Consider the following 6477-nt stretch of genomic DNA (forward strand, 5'->3'; position numbering starts at 1 on the left):
CAGGGATCCCGACGTGGGGACAGGGGGAGCAGATATACCCCTCAACCCTTACCAAAGTGAGGTTTAGAGACAGGGTCTCGCTCTGTCATGCAGGCTGGAGTGCAGTGGTGCTATCATAACTCACTGTAGACTCGAACTCCTGGGCTTCAGATCTTCCCACCTCAGGTGTGTGCCACCACGCCCAGATCCTTTTTTTTTTTTTTTTTTTTTTAAACTTTGTGTAGAGACAGAGTCTCACTATGTTCCCAGGCTGGTCTCAGATTCCTGGGCTCGAGCAGTCCTCCTGTCTTGCCTCCCAAAGTGCTGGGATTACAGGTGTGCGCCGCCGTGCCTAGTCTCACAGTGAGGTTTGAAGGCAGGGTTGGTGAGGCCAGGCAAGAGAAGGCAGGAACATAGCTAATATCTATGTCGGGACACAGATACGTCACGTTATTTTCTTTAAATGGTTCCAAATCTCGACCTAAAGAGGTTGGGAAACTCAACCTCAGTGGGTATTTGGTCTCCCCCATCATCCATGGTCCCTGGAATCCTGGCCATCTTGAGGCTGGGGATCTTGGTAGAGGCCTGGTCCAGGTCCCAGAGGAGACACGCAGTTACTCTCCCACATCCTGGCGTCTCTGGAGAGAGTGGGGCAGCAGGTCTCCACCAAGGGGATTCCACTGAACTCCCACCCCTCGCTAATCTTGCGACAGCTCTCCCTCAGCCTCGAAGCTTTTCTGTCCCACTCCTTTTCCACAGTCCCCCTAAAGGAACTCAGCTTTTCAAACAACACAGCCAGGAAGAGAGGTTGTCTGCAGGCCGCTGGAACTGGGACTTGGAAGCACGAAATTTTAACATCTCAACAAAGCATGCTGCCGGGTGCTATGTTTGGAGCTTTAATATATAATCTTTGCCACCATAAGCCCTGCCAGAAGTGCCCGGGGGCTCCAGGTTCCAGATGGGGAAGTTGAGGCCGGCGGCAGGCAGGCTCCACCGGGCGCGGGGCGCGGCCCAGGAGTGGAGCGGCCGGCAGGGGGCTCTCCGCGCCGGTCTCGGCGGGAGGAAGCGCTGGCAGCTGCTCGGACGGGTCAAAGGAGGAAAAGGGAAAATTACTGGGCTCGGAGGCGGGAAGGACTGCGTGACTGGGAGGAAGGCACTCGAGACTGTCGAGTCGGGCCGCCGGCGTCGGGACCCCATCCCCGGGGCAGGGCGGGCCACCCGGGACCGGGAAGCCCGGGCCGCCCCCCACCGCCGTCAGGGTCTCTCCCGCCGGTGCCGCAGGCTGGAGCGGGCGTCGCGGCCGGGGGCGGTGCCGCCTAGGGGCGGGCGGAGGGCGGGCCGGGGCGGGGCGCCGTCCGCTCGGCTCCGGGAGGCGGTGCGGGCGGGCGCTGGCCGCGTCCGCCCGCCGGGAGCCGCGGGGCGCGCAGCCTTCCTGATGTGTCACCAGCACGTGGAGCCAGGTCGGGCCGCGGCGAGCAAGCGGACCCCCCCCAACTTTCGAGGGGTCTCGCCATCCCGCTCCTCTCCCGGCTTCGCCCGGCTCGCTCTCCTAGCGGAGGGGGCAGCGGCGGCCCCCAGGTCCCGGGCAGGTCGAGCGTGGCCACGGCCCCCGGCCAGGAGCGCGAGGGGCTCCCGGAACGTCGGGGCGCGGGCCCCGGCTCGCGACTACGGCCCCAGTGTCCAGGCGGCGGCGCGGGCTCGGCCGTGCGGGAGGGCGCGGCCTGCGGCGAGAGGTTGGCACCGGCCCCCGCCCCGCGCCCCGCGCCCCTCGCCACTCGCCCGCCGAGCTGAGCGCAGGTAACCGAGGCGGAGCGGAGCTGGGCCTCGCGGGCGCGGCGTGGGAGCGTGGCGAAGTTTCTCGGCGCGTAACTCTTGCGCCCCACTCGGGAGTGGGGCTCTGGTGGGGAGGCTTTGGTCCCCGCACCTCCCCCTCCCCCAGCGCTGTCCCTCGGCCTGCACCGAGGCGGCCCGGGGGTGGCCTGGAGGCCGCCGAGCGCGCCAAGCGTCGTGTAACCCTTCGAGGGCTGGGTTTGGAGCCCGCGACCCGAGGTCGGGCGGGGCGGTGGACTTTCCCGGGGGATGCCGCCTGAGGGACACCCAGAGCTTCGACTGAGCGGAGCGCGGTGCACAGAGCCGGCGGCCGGACCCAGCCCCGGGAAGCCCGTCGGGGACGCGCCGCACCCGGAACTCCGAGACAGATGGGAGCTGAGGGCTGGGTCTTTGCGGGCGAGATGAGGGTGTCGGATCAACTGGCCTACAAAGTCCCAGTCCTCGGCCCCCGGGACCAGCGTCTTCTCCACGGTCCTCGCCCCAGGCCAGCTTCCTCCCGGGCTCGCCTGCGCTGCGGCCGCCGGGCTGCCTCTCAGGTCCACGCTGGAGAAGGAGTGGCGAGGTGCGCTCGCCACCGGCTGCGTGCGGGGATTCGGGAAATCCCCGCACTTCGCTGGAGAAATAGCTACGCTCTCGGAAGTGTGAGTCGGTCACTGCTTGCGGATCCGTACCCTTTGGGCAGACGTGGGCCCCGCCCCGGCGACCTGGGTTGAGTGGATAGACGGACCCGGCTTACCCATGGGCCAAGCCCTGCCACTTACCGAGGCCTGCCCTGTTGCGCTTTCCAGGGCGGCAACCTTGAGCTTGGGGGTGGGGAGAACCGGGCCTGACTTCTAGAATTGCCCGTGGGGAGGTGGGAAGCCGAGGTTTGGCCCGGTGGCGCCGGAAGCCCCCGTCCCTCTCCCAAACACCATTTCTTTAAAGATGGATCTTTGTGGATGTGTTACCAATGGCCAGTTTTTTGTTCCCTGACAGATGCAACATAATGTGGACCCACTCCTGTCCTCTTAAAGTTTTATGCTGGAATTCCTTAAACTCTCCCTTAAAGTCTCTTATCTATAGGAAGTCTATAGTAGTGCCTTTGCTTCTACTCCCCGAAAAGAAAAACCCACCAGCCCCTGAAACCTCGGGTTTGCCTGGTGTTGGAACTTTGGTTATTTATCCTTTTATTTGTGTTGTTTTTTGGCTCTTGGCCGTGGGGGCCGTGGAAAAACATTTGGGGACATGCAGTGAGGTGACTTGAACTGTGTGAAGAACTGGTTGACAAAATAGGGAACGTCTGGTCCCTGTCTTACTTGGCTTTGGAAAACAGGAGAGGTTTTTAGGAGCTGGGAGGAGGGAGGGTGAGAGGGAGGAACCGTCACGGCCAGGTTGGCCCACCCCTTGCCAGGTCGTGAAAAACCCTTCCAAGAGGCATTTTCCCACAGGCTCCCTGCCTCTGCAGGCCACGTGTAGAGTAGTCCTTTGCAGGCGTCCTGCCCATGCTGCTGTCCCTGTTTTGGGGGCACATGGGAGCCAACACGGGAACCAGGTGTGTGGTGGGCAGTCAGGTGTGCTTTGGGGTCACGGAGGCAGGTTTGGGACTGGGAGCCCAGAAAGGGACATACCCAGTCCTGCAGTTGGCCTGACTTTTGTCCGTGTTAGCTTTGTCCTGGAGGCTTAGCCAGTGGAAGGTGCAGATGTCAGAATTATGAGAGAAAAGTGTTTCTTTGGCCATGGGGTGGATTTCTGAGCATCTTGACAAATTCTCATTTTGGAGACAAAATTGTCTAGGAGTGGAACTGGTGGGAGCTTCAATTGGAGACCTCGCCCCTAATTAAGAAAAATGCTCTTTGGAGCGCTGAATCAGCTTGGGAAAACAAAGTTCTCCCTTTGAACCAATGCCTCTCCCAGCCCTGGGGATCAGTGTCTAAAAGTAAATGAAGTGGAAATCTCCAGAATATTGCGTGGTCATAAAACATCCTAGAAGTGGGCTGGAGCAACGAGATGCTGAAAAGCAGGCCGGGCTGGCTGCCCTGCACCCACCCTGGAGGGGACAGGCTGGACAAGGTGGACTCTCAGGGCTGGGAATGAGACCTGAGGAGCACTGTGGCGCCCCTGGCAGTTTCCCTCAGGCTGTGCCCCATTCTTTCTGGGTCTGGCCAGGGCTTTAGAGATTTTTAGGAAATGACTTGGTGCTTCGTTTCTTTGGGGGAAGTGAGTGATTAGGTTTTTCCTTCTTGGATTTTTTTCCTTTGCAAAATGTGATTGAATCAGCTATGCAGTGGGCTGGGCTAGCCTGGCCTCCTGCAACTGATTTATGCTTCCGTGTAGGCCGTTGTATTGAGGAATTGTGTTGTAGTGGAGAGCTTTTTGATTTTGCTCTCTCGAATTCATAGTTTCCTGGAGCGGAGGCCTCCTTCCTGGCTCCTATCCCCACCCCCAGTCCATCCTTCAAAGATGGGTACCTCAAGGTTTCAAGGGGAAGTAGCTTGAACATAGACTGATTTACCCTGGAGCCTTCTTCAGGAAGCAGCTAAATACAAGGTGGAAAGCTGGTAGGATGGGGAGGGTTTTAGCTAGACCTCCGGGGAGACCGATGGGAGACTCCTAAAAATCCAGCTGGATTCCTGGTCCTGCGTACTGGGAAGAAACTTGCATTCCCTCAACTCTTAGGTAAATTGCAGCCTGGTGAATAATTAACCTTGCCGTTTTAGCTTTTTTTTTTTTTTAAAGAAAAAGAAAAATCCCAACCTATGAAAGATTAAAGATCAGTTTTTGTCCAGCAGGATTGGAATTGCAAAGGAGGTATTGGGAGAAGCCATTCCTCTCATCTGCACTCCTAGCAACTCTGGAAATTCTGAACCTTAGAAGAAATCCCTCCGGGGTTTTGTTGGTGGCCATCCCTGCCGAGCCCCTGGCTGCTTCCCTGGGTTTCCTTTGGTCCCTCTTTGCCCAAAGCTGAGCTGTCTGAATGGTGAGGATTCTCTCCTCCACTTTGTCTAGCAACAGCTTGGCCCTTGATACTACAGGAGGAGTTAATTCCGCTGCTGGGCCAGTCTACAGCCCTCTGCGCGGGCTGGTAAATATTTGGCCAGTCTCAGTTCTTTTTACACAAAAGAATAGCGCTCCTAATCTGTGATAAGTCCCTGAAAGAGAGTTGTCTCAGAAGCAAGGGATCATTTTGGTTTCCGTGAAGTGTTTTTTTCTCGAAGCAGACCAGTCTGAAGGCCATGGAGGCACACTTTGCGTCCAGATGTATTTGGGTTCCAACTGCGGCTCACCAGCTGTATAGCTTTGGCCCAGTGACTTCTCTGTGCCCCAGTTTCTTTCCTTGTGAGATGAGGGTTATGATACCTACCCTGTAAGTGTGTGGCGAAGCTTACGAAAGATGTATGTCAGGGTGTCTGGCACAAACCAGTAGATCTCTGACTGGTCGTCTTTGTCCCCTGGCTCTTTTTTTTAAATAAAATTTTTCAAATTATTATTTCCTTCCTTCCTTCTTTCCTTCTTTCCTTCTTTCCTTCCTTCCTTCCTTCCTTCTTTCCTTCCTTCCTTCCTTCCTTCTTTCCTTCCTTCCTTCCTTCCTTCCGTCCGTCCTTTTTCTCGACGTAGTCTTACTCTGTTGCCCAAATTGGAGTGCAGTGACACGATCTCAGCTCACTGCAGTCTCCGCCTCCCAGGTTCAAGCGATTCTCCTGCCTCAGCTTCTCGATTAGCTGTGATTACAGGCGCCCGTCACCACACCCAGCTAATATTTGTATTTTTAGTAGAGATGGAGTTTCGCCATGTTGGCCAGGCTGGTCTCGAACTCCTGAACTCAAATGATCTGCCTGCCTCAGCCTCCCAAAGTACTGGGGTTACAGGTGTGAGCCACCACGCTCGGCTTGTTTATTTTTCTTTTCTTTTCTTTTCCTTTCTTTCTTTCTTTCTTTTTTTTTTTTGAGACAGATTCTCAGTCTGTTATCCAGGTGGAGTGCAGTGGTATGGTCTCTGCTCACTGAAACCTCTGCCTCCTGGGTTCAAGTGATTCTCCTGCCTCAGTGGGATTACAGGCATGCACCACCATGCCCTGCTAATTTTTTGCATTTTTAGTAGAGACGGGGTTTTACCATGTTGCCAGGCTGGTCTTGAACTCTTGGCCTCAAGTGATCCCCTCACCTTGACCTCCCAAAGTACTGTGATTACAGGCGTGAAATACCACGCCCTGTCTTAAATTATTATTTTAAATTTTAACAAAAAGATGTTTAGATGCCATGATGTAGGTGGCAGTGCCTTAACCGTATGTGTGTTGTCAGGCCCTAGGGCTCTTCCATCCTTGTCAAGGGGAGTGCTAACCTCTCTTTTCATACAACCTGGCTCTCTTCTTTTGAATCTGTATGTATATACATGTTGGTTGAAACTGGTGCAGAGTGATTGAGACTCAGGCTTGTGGGTCTGGTGGGTTCAAGGACTAACTGCATCGCTTGGGAGCATGGGGCCTCGGGCCAGTTACTTAATCCACTGGGAACAGGAGCATTGTAATCACGAGATGGGGATACTGTCTGGGATTCCCATCCCCTATCTGAGTCTCAGTCCTCTCAGTTTTTGGGGTCTGACGACTGTGTGCTAGGGGCTGGGCCAGGCAGATGCGAGGGTGTCCGTTAGTAAGATGGGCACGGTCCCTCGCTGCCTGCTCTGATTTTTGCC

At 56.2% G+C, this 6477-nt stretch overlaps 1 non-coding gene across 1 annotated transcript; it reads right to left on the reverse strand.

The window, feature by feature from the left end:
* Nucleotides 1-6023: 6023 nt before the first annotated feature.
* Nucleotides 6024-6145, reverse strand: LOC119621978 (U6atac minor spliceosomal RNA). The gene has a single exon (XR_005238607.2). It is a non-coding gene; the product is annotated as a U6atac minor spliceosomal RNA (small nuclear RNA).
* Nucleotides 6146-6477: the final 332 nt, after the last annotated feature.

The sequence above is a fragment of the Chlorocebus sabaeus genome, chromosome 16 (genome assembly GCF_047675955.1).
Source record: "Chlorocebus sabaeus isolate Y175 chromosome 16, mChlSab1.0.hap1, whole genome shotgun sequence".
Taxonomy (NCBI): domain Eukaryota; kingdom Metazoa; phylum Chordata; class Mammalia; order Primates; family Cercopithecidae; genus Chlorocebus; species Chlorocebus sabaeus.